Below are 9,121 nucleotides of genomic sequence, written 5' to 3' on the forward strand. Positions count from 1 at the left end.
GACTTAATCAACTTTGACTCCTTCTGCTCAATCCACATCCTTCACTCCTCACTCTTGGATGACACCCTGCTTATTTGGTCAGTTAGGTTAGAATTGGTGACCCGTGTTTGAGTTAAACAACTATCCAGATTTGAGATTCTAGAATTTAAGCTATTTAATTCCTTTTCATATGATTTCTGTGGAATTTTGAACGAAATAAAAAGAGATTGTACCTTCTTGATCAATTCATCAAGTTCATTGATCTGCACACTGAGAGGTTTTTCTATGAAGCATAAGTCATCTCGCTCCTTGGTGTCCTCATTTCCACCATCTGTATTGTATCCCCTCATGTGAGATACATCAGTCACCATCAGACGCTTTCCATTTCTTTCACCACCTCTTGCGACATACACCTTTCCATGCGAAGGCTTTCTCACCTCATCATCTTCTGAGTCGGTCGACCACACCTGTTCGCCACCGAACTCGTCATCCTCTACCGAACTCTGTACAATAAGAGCATTCATAGAAGGATTAGTAGCAGCTTTCTTTCTCTTAATCTCTTCTAGCTTTTTCATCAGGATTGCCTCTTCATCTTTCTCCTCATCTTTCTCTGCCATCTTCTTCAGAACACAATCTTTGGCATAATGGTTCTTTCCTCCATAGTAATAGCAGCTGACACCAGAATCTCCTTCAACCTTTGCCTCCTTCTTTGGTTCCTCAGTCTTCGGCTCATCCCTTACTTTTTCTAAACTGTAGCTTCCCTGCCAATTTCGGTTCTTATTGGTAGGAAACCTCTTCTTGATGAACCTTGTTGGATTGGACACCATCATAGCATAATCTTCTGAAGTTAGATCGTAGTCCTCCAGGTTCAGATCTTCATCTTCTGCTACATTCTTGCTTTTAGACAGGAGGGCCAAGGACCCCAAATTTGAGACCACACTCTTCTCTTGCATCACAATCTTTTCTTGGGATTTCAGAATTCCCACCAGTTTTGCCAGCGAATATGACTTGAACTGCTCGTGAGCTTTAACTGTAGACACAACCGCTCTCCATTCGGATCTTAAGCCATTCAGAAAGGTGACCTTCTGTTCAATCAGCTTCTTTTCGATATCATGTTTGATCATCTTGCTGAGAAGATGATTGAAGCGATCAAACGACTGTGTAACAGACTCATCAGAGTTTTGCTTGAACTCACAAAACTCAGACAAAAGCAAGGTCTGAATTGAGTGTTCCAAATCTTCATCTATAGAATACAACTCTCGCAGCCGATCCCAGATTTCTTTAGTTGTACTGCATGAACTCACCAACCTAAATGTGTCAGACTAAAGAGTGAATCGGATCAGTCTCAATGCTTTGATGTTGCATTGAAACTTCTCCTTTTCGTCTTGAGCAACGTCTTTCACATCTTTTAACAGATCATTATACTCTTTCTGAGTTTTAATGACTTTGGATATTCCTGAATGAGCAAATGGTCCAGACACAATAGCTTCCCATATAAGATACCCATTATCTTCAGATCTGATGACATAGTCTGCAAAGTGATGCACCCATACCTCGTAATCTTGAGTGTAAAAAACTGGAATCTTTGCTGTTGATCCAATACTGTTTGAGATGTTGATAGGATTAGATTGAGAATCGTCCATGCTTGATCGTTTAACTTGTTGCAAGATCAGAGTTGTAATATGTAATATTAGGGCAAAACGAATAAATAATGAGATACGTCAATTATGGAGTGACGGCTCAATAAATATCAATTAATGCGGAATAACCCTAATCACTTCTTTCACAGAAGAGATGTGTATGAATTACACAGCCTCCTGCTCTAATACCAATTGATGAGTTTATAAAACTCTTTGATCGATTAGATCTTATAACAGGCAAATCAAGAAGGTAATAACAGTAAGATAAAAACACAAGAATAGATCTGAATGAGTCGAATGATTCAATTAACTCAATCCTCAGCAGAGCTCGATGAAGAACTTCCGCTGTAGAGGATATTAGGGTTACAAAAGAATAAGAACGTGAACGCTATCAAAATCTCTATCAAATCTTACGTTCTAGAATGCATGCAAGCATCTATAAATAGTAAACCCTACAAAATAACTCACGGATGGACAGGCCCATACCGGAGACTAAATTGGACTAGCTAACGAGCCCAAGACGCAACACAAACTAGACCTAACATCTACATACACAACCTTTTGTACAGAGAAGTTTCATGTTGCTAATACACTGTAACCTTAGATGATAGCGTTTGCGTTTTTGCCGAATGTGACTTTTCCACCGTTACATATAGGCCTGAAGTCCAGAAGGTATTCTAACCTCTCGGTCATGTGCAAGGAGCATGCACTATCAATCAGCCATTCCTCTTCTTGTTCCTCCTTGCACAATGCCTTCTCAACGATGCTCATAGTTCCATCTTTTTCCATGTAGCAGTAGTTTTCTCCAGCTTGGTTGATCCATCCTCTTCAGCAGTTGCCATCATACAAATTTTTCCCATGCCCTTGATGTTGTTAAAATATTCATCCTCATCCCTCGACGACCATACTTAATGATCCCTCCTCACCTGGGCCACATATGCCATAGCCTTATCCTTTTCTTAAATCTCTTAAGCCATTCTAAGATAGAATGCTCTATCCTTCACCAAATTGGCTTTACAATCTTTTGCAAAGAGATTTTCTTTGTTGCATTTGTAACAAATTACAACATCGTTTTTGTCTTCGGATAAGGTACCGCAATCAGTTGGCTTGGCAGACTACGGTGCCTCCTTGGATTGATGAGTGTGCTGAGATTGTGGAGACTGATGAGTGGGGTGAGAATTTTTGGGATATCGAGAATGATTGTTCTGTGGACTGAAGTTACGGTTGAAGGGAGGTTTAGTGAAATGTTGATTTTTGCGAAAAGATGAGGGTGGTAGCCTGTTGAACTGTTGGCTAACTAAAGCAATAGCATTTTGAAATTCTTCTTCATCGTCATATTCTGAATCGGCTTCGTATGATTGTGATGTATTGTTATATGCGGAAGAGTAAGGTTGGATGTTTTTGTTTTGAGGAGCTTGAGCTATAAGAGCGAGTGGTCCTCCGAAGTATGCACATTCTTTTAGCATTGTCGATTCTTGTGCCTAAAGTTCCCCATATAACTTGAAAACGGATAAAGAGTGGATCTTTTTATCACCTTAAACTATCATTTTTGCTGTAGTCCAGTCTTTACCCAAACCATTGAGAAATTGAAGATTTTTTTTCATGATTACTTCGGTTGGTGCCAACATTTGATAACTTTGTGACAATTAGGTTAAATATCTTGAAGGATTCTTCGAGACTTTGCCCAGCATGAGCTTTGAAGTTGTTGAACTACTTGAGTGTCGTGGTTAGTTTTTTATCTTGGGCTTGCTCAGATCCTTCAAACAAGTTTTTGAGAACTAGTTGAGTGTCGTGGTGAGTTTCTTATCAAGAGCAACTCCGCATGAGATTTCATAGAAAGCAACTGCATCACTTTCCATCTTATCAAGATCATATTTCGTGGGACAGTTCATTACAGCTTGACCTCCTCTGAGTCTAGCTTGAGCACCATCGGCTTGAACTGGAGTAAGAATGGGAACATGAGGTCCTTCTTCTACTGATCTCCATACATCTCTTCCAAGTCTTTTCAGATACCTCTCCATCCTTTGGTACCAATGATGATACTCATTTGCAACAAGTATTGGGGCTCGATTAGAACCACCAACACTGTTAGAAACATTTGGTGATAATGCTTGTTCCATATTTCCTTTGATTTTTTGTTTTGAAATTTTTTGTATAGAAGGCTTTCTAAAATCAGAGTTTTTTAAAAAAGGAACCACTTTGGCTCTGATACCAATTGTTGAGAGAAAATTTTTTGAGAAACACACTTGAACAAACGTTAGAAAAAGTTATAGATTACGGAATAAAGTTAATCTCAAAGGATCATAAAGCTTAACAATAATAAGAAGTTAGACTAGTTAGAGAGTTAGTTGCGGAATATTTAAGTGCAGAAAAATAAGGAAATGTAAATAACAGCAAGATGTATATCAATTAAACACTAAGATGATTCATAACAAGGATTGAACTCGAACCAAGTTAGTACATGTGATCAGCTTAAAGTGAATGAAGTCACAAGGACTTGCTCCAAATGAGAGTTTGATCTTAATATATGAATGGAAGTTCAGTAAGATCTTAAAGAGAAGGTAAGGATAAGGATAGATTCAACTATTAAGAGAGATAAGAGATGTTTATTCATTCAAGAGAAGAGAACTCTATATATAGAGTCTCAAGAAATTACATAGTGAATAAACAAAGACTAAATTCTGTTAAAGTGTCCTTGCAAAGCACACTAGACAATATAATGTAAACAGATAACTTAAGAAAATAACAAGTCTTTGTTGCGGATGACTTCTTCTCTTGAAGTTGCGGTAGCACAGGATCCATTTGTTGGGTTATGAGCATTCTAACACTCCTAAGTGTACATGTAACCCTAAATACGTTGGATCTATGTTTTCTCTATTATACATGCAAATATGAACTTTCCAATGTATTCATACTAACTAGCATAATAACATTGATTCATATGAATATATCAAGTTAGAATTACATACCTCTTTAATGTAGAAAGTCTTCATGAAGCTTGAGTGCCTAGTACCCCAAGTGTGACACCTCAAATGGTTCACACAACATCAATTGCTTTTGGAATAACCTTGAGAGAAATGTAGAACACTTGAAATTGGCTATCCCTTCTCTGTTGTACATAGTGGCCGATTTTTCCCAACAATATGATCTTTATATAGTGTCACACTTAGGGTAAACCCTAATTGTCATGGCTTTCCATTTCCTTGGATCCATGGGTTCAAATACACCATGGAGCATCCTATGGGTTTTAGCCCAACTTGATAATCCATGGAGCATTAGCCCACTATACAAGTATGGATGATTTACACAATCAACCCATATATTTAATTAGTCTTCTTTTGATCACTTAATTAATTCTAAATTAATTCTTGATCAATACTAATTAAAAATCCTATTACTATATTAGAACTTATAACATATTAATAATCCTTAAGTGTTATTTCTCTCATTATAGTCTATCCAAATGCATGATGCCATGCAACCAAAATGGACCATGTCAGGTCAGGTCAAGTCTTACCAATTATAGTTATGGACTTAGACATTAATCCAACAGTCTCCCACTCAGATAAGTCTAAAACTATTATTGTGTATGACTTCAAGAACCGATTGGCAATCGTAGCTCTCAAAAGCTTCTGTCGAACTCTGACCTTCTCGATGAACTCTGACCTTTGTCAATGACTTGTCCATTAGATAAGGGATCATATATTCCTACATTCTTGATATCATATGGACTGAGACATGGATTATAATCATTCTCTCTGTCCATTTGTTGTTTCCCAATTTCCGATTTATGATGACTGACTAATTGAACAAATCAAATCAGTCCAGGCCCGGCCGAGCACTTACCAAATCATCAAGGGGCCCACAGATATCGCTTTTATCCTGAAGGTAAAAGGAATGGATAAACTTCGACTCATATGGCTTGTTCTACTACTTGTTGAATCATACACAAAGGCACGTTTTATAACATCGAGTTACCGAATGCGTTTTCATGCAATCAATGTACAATCAACTCATAGTAACAACTCATATCTCTAGGATTGAAGAATATAAGATATTATCGTCTCAAGATCACTCGTGATAAAATCCATGAAGTGATTTCAATGAGCGCGGGTTGAATCCAATACTCAGAACTTATGAGCACTCATGAGTGTTGTAGCCCTTTGTCCAACATCTTAGACCTCTACAAGCCAACCCATGACAATCTTGATTCATATCTACTTCCAATATATGACCGACTGTGGATGGTTTGAATAACTTAGTCATTCCGGAAGAACAACCGAGTTATTCTGGAAGTCAAAACATGCAAAATGAAACACAATAATAATTGAATCCAATATGGTATCAAAACCTATGAACATAAATAAAACACCTTTTATTTATCACCATATGATTATACATTATTCATTGCATACTGTTTCAGCTATCAACTTTATTCTTGAATTTAAAACAATAGTTGTCTTATGCTCCAAGCATGTACACTATGTTTTCTAAACACTAGTCATGCCACACACCAAGTATGCATACTATGTTTGTCTATGATCTTTACTTTGCGAAATAGACCAATTAAACATAAATCCAATGATCCTCTTTTCACAGTCCCAAATGCAAATGCAAGAATTCCAAATTCATGCAATTTACTGAAATCTGTTAGATTCTAAACTTATATGCATTGATCCTCTTGTAATGATTATGCACAAAGTCAGAAAAGACTTGACAACAACCATTACAGAGCATTCCAAAGGAGATCAGCTCCTTGGAAACATCCTTCTTGCATTAAGTTTCCTAATCTAACAAAGATTGAATACTTTCTAACTTTGAAACATTTCCAGATTCCATTATGACTATCACTTCGGAATAAGAGTTGCCTCCTTACAGATTATTATCAATATGGCCCTTCCAGAATTATCATTATACTTCCAACTGTCCTTGAGCAACCAATCTTTGGTAAACCTTAGATTGTCCTCGATAATTGTTTAATCCTTTTAGTCATATCCAATTCTAGACCTTTTCCCTTCTTAATGCCCCAGGCGTTTGGAAAATTTTAGAAAGGATGAATATAGCACATGTAATCGATCCTATATCTGAAGCATATGGGACACAATTCATGATGTCTCACATAAAGACTAAACCAATCTTTTGCTATAACATTTCCATTTCTATTTGCCAAGTTCTCAAAATTCAGATTATGAAAAGGGATGCCGTAATCATAATTGAATTTAAGAACGCAAATAATAGACCTATATACAGAATTTCCTTATGTTAAGCCATTCCAACATGAAATTCATATATATATCCTTGACTAAATACAATTAAAACCTCAATCTAACCTTTTAGATTTGAGATGAAGTATAATTTCCTCTCCCTTAATTATAGCAAAACAACTTTTTCCCAATTGAAACCTTTTGTTTTTCTATAATTAACATTGCTAATTTGAAATACTTATCATAATTATCAAGCTCCCACTAACATGATGATTATTAGCATAACACTTATGCTCCACTAGCTTTGACATGTACTCAGAAATTAGTTGGACTTATAGAAATCAATACTTTATTGACTTTCTTACCAAAGTTCAGATTTCTGATACTAGATTGCTTTGATAAAACTTTATCAATATCATACACCTTATCTTAGATAGCTCATAGGTGTGTCTAAACAATTTTAAGAACTATGAAAAGGGATGTCGTAATCATAGTCTCAATTGTTTAGACCTTTGGCACTTCTCACAAGTCCATGTTAGTGTGTCGGTTAACCACACACGCTCCACTAACGACTTTGAGAATGCAAATATCACAAGTGATATCTAGCTAAAATCTACTTAGTGAAAGTGTTTCCTCACCATCATTTTCATGAATCGGAGAGAAACCTTATGACACTTAGATTTAATGGTATATGTGTTATTAACCATGTGAATTGTCAAAACCATAGTCACAAGACAAGGATAATGACAAATCCAAACTCATATGGATTGAACTCAATCTTAATTTCTTGCCATCTGGCAGCTCAAGGGCCTGCCATTGCTTCCAAGTTTTTGTGCAACCAATTGAAAACTCTACAAACTCATATGCAAAGCCAACTTTAATTGGAATGGGCACAGAATATGTCAACACGATAGGTTATAAACCTCAAGTTGTGTGCTAGTGAAGAACTTCAGGTTTTATTCTTGATTAGTTTTTCACACTTTCAAGACCTTTAAGACTCCCACTGTCCTCTTGACATATAACACTCTCTTATCAAATATTCAAGAGATAGTGCAGATTCTAATCAAGACAAACACTTCACACTATTGGCCTTAGTTGGTCTTTGTTTTATCCAAAACATCACATCTTACCAATTTCAAATGTACAAGAGTAGGATACTTTTACTCTTACATTTGACAAGTGTTTTAAACCTTCTTTAAGAAATGTCACTCAAGTTACAATTTTAGAGTATAACTCTAAGAATTGTTTTTGGAACGAAGTATGAATCATCTTCTTGATTTAACCACTTCAACAATTCATAACTCCTCTTCTTAACTATCAGAATCCACTTAGAGGATGAATTGTGATAAAGTCTCTTAATCGTTAAGATGATCATATAACATGATACTAAACTACTCTCCCATCTTTTCAGATTTGAGAAACTTTTATCCTTCTTCCTAATTTGATTCTTCTTATTTTCTCTGTCATACATTGGAACCTTTTCCAATATCTCAGAATTACACTTAAGCTTGTAATTATAACCATATTTACTAAGCTATAGTAAATTATGACGAAGAGTCTTATCTATCTTTTGTGGTAGACTTAGCCAGTTCACAAGAATGTGTACTCGATCCCTTAGTCCTTCACTTGACTCACACATCCATGTGAACAAGTAGTTAGTCTTAAATTTTCCAATGTTCGAAAGTTCTCATTCATCATGCTATACAACTTTCATGATTCGAAGTTTCTATCCAACTGAAACTTGGGTGACGAGAATCTTTCCTTATTTGGTAAATTTATACATTACCACAAATGAGAGTATCAAATTCACTTTCCAATATTGCTATCAGTGGAATCTTATAAGCAACAATTTTCCACAAATGCCATTGTAAGGATACATAAAATAAATAAAATAAAAAATTTCCTTTTATTTTAAAAGTTTGCGAAAAAACTTATCCTTACAATCCATATGAAAACTTGTTGTTATCTATTCCTAAGTAATATCTCATAACTCCTAAGAAGTAGTTCAAGAATCCAATCTTCAAACTATGCGATAGAAATTCATCTACGCGATCAGATTCAGCATATTCTTTCTTTATGTTCCTTCACTTTTATTTGATTCTTAAAATATCACCATGTGACCCAGTCACATCATGTATCAAGAATCTAATAATAGAAACTTAGCAGAGTTAGATAGTGGAATTTACCTGAAGTAGGGTAGAACTTATTGACTTTAACACCCTTAGGTAAATTGGCAGCTTCGCAACCAATGCCCCTTCCTTTGGCAATTTAAAATATGGACGCTTTGGTAATGGAACA

This window comes from Lactuca sativa, chromosome 2, assembly GCF_002870075.4.
Source record: "Lactuca sativa cultivar Salinas chromosome 2, Lsat_Salinas_v11, whole genome shotgun sequence".
Classification (NCBI taxonomy): Eukaryota; Viridiplantae; Streptophyta; class Magnoliopsida; order Asterales; family Asteraceae; genus Lactuca; species Lactuca sativa.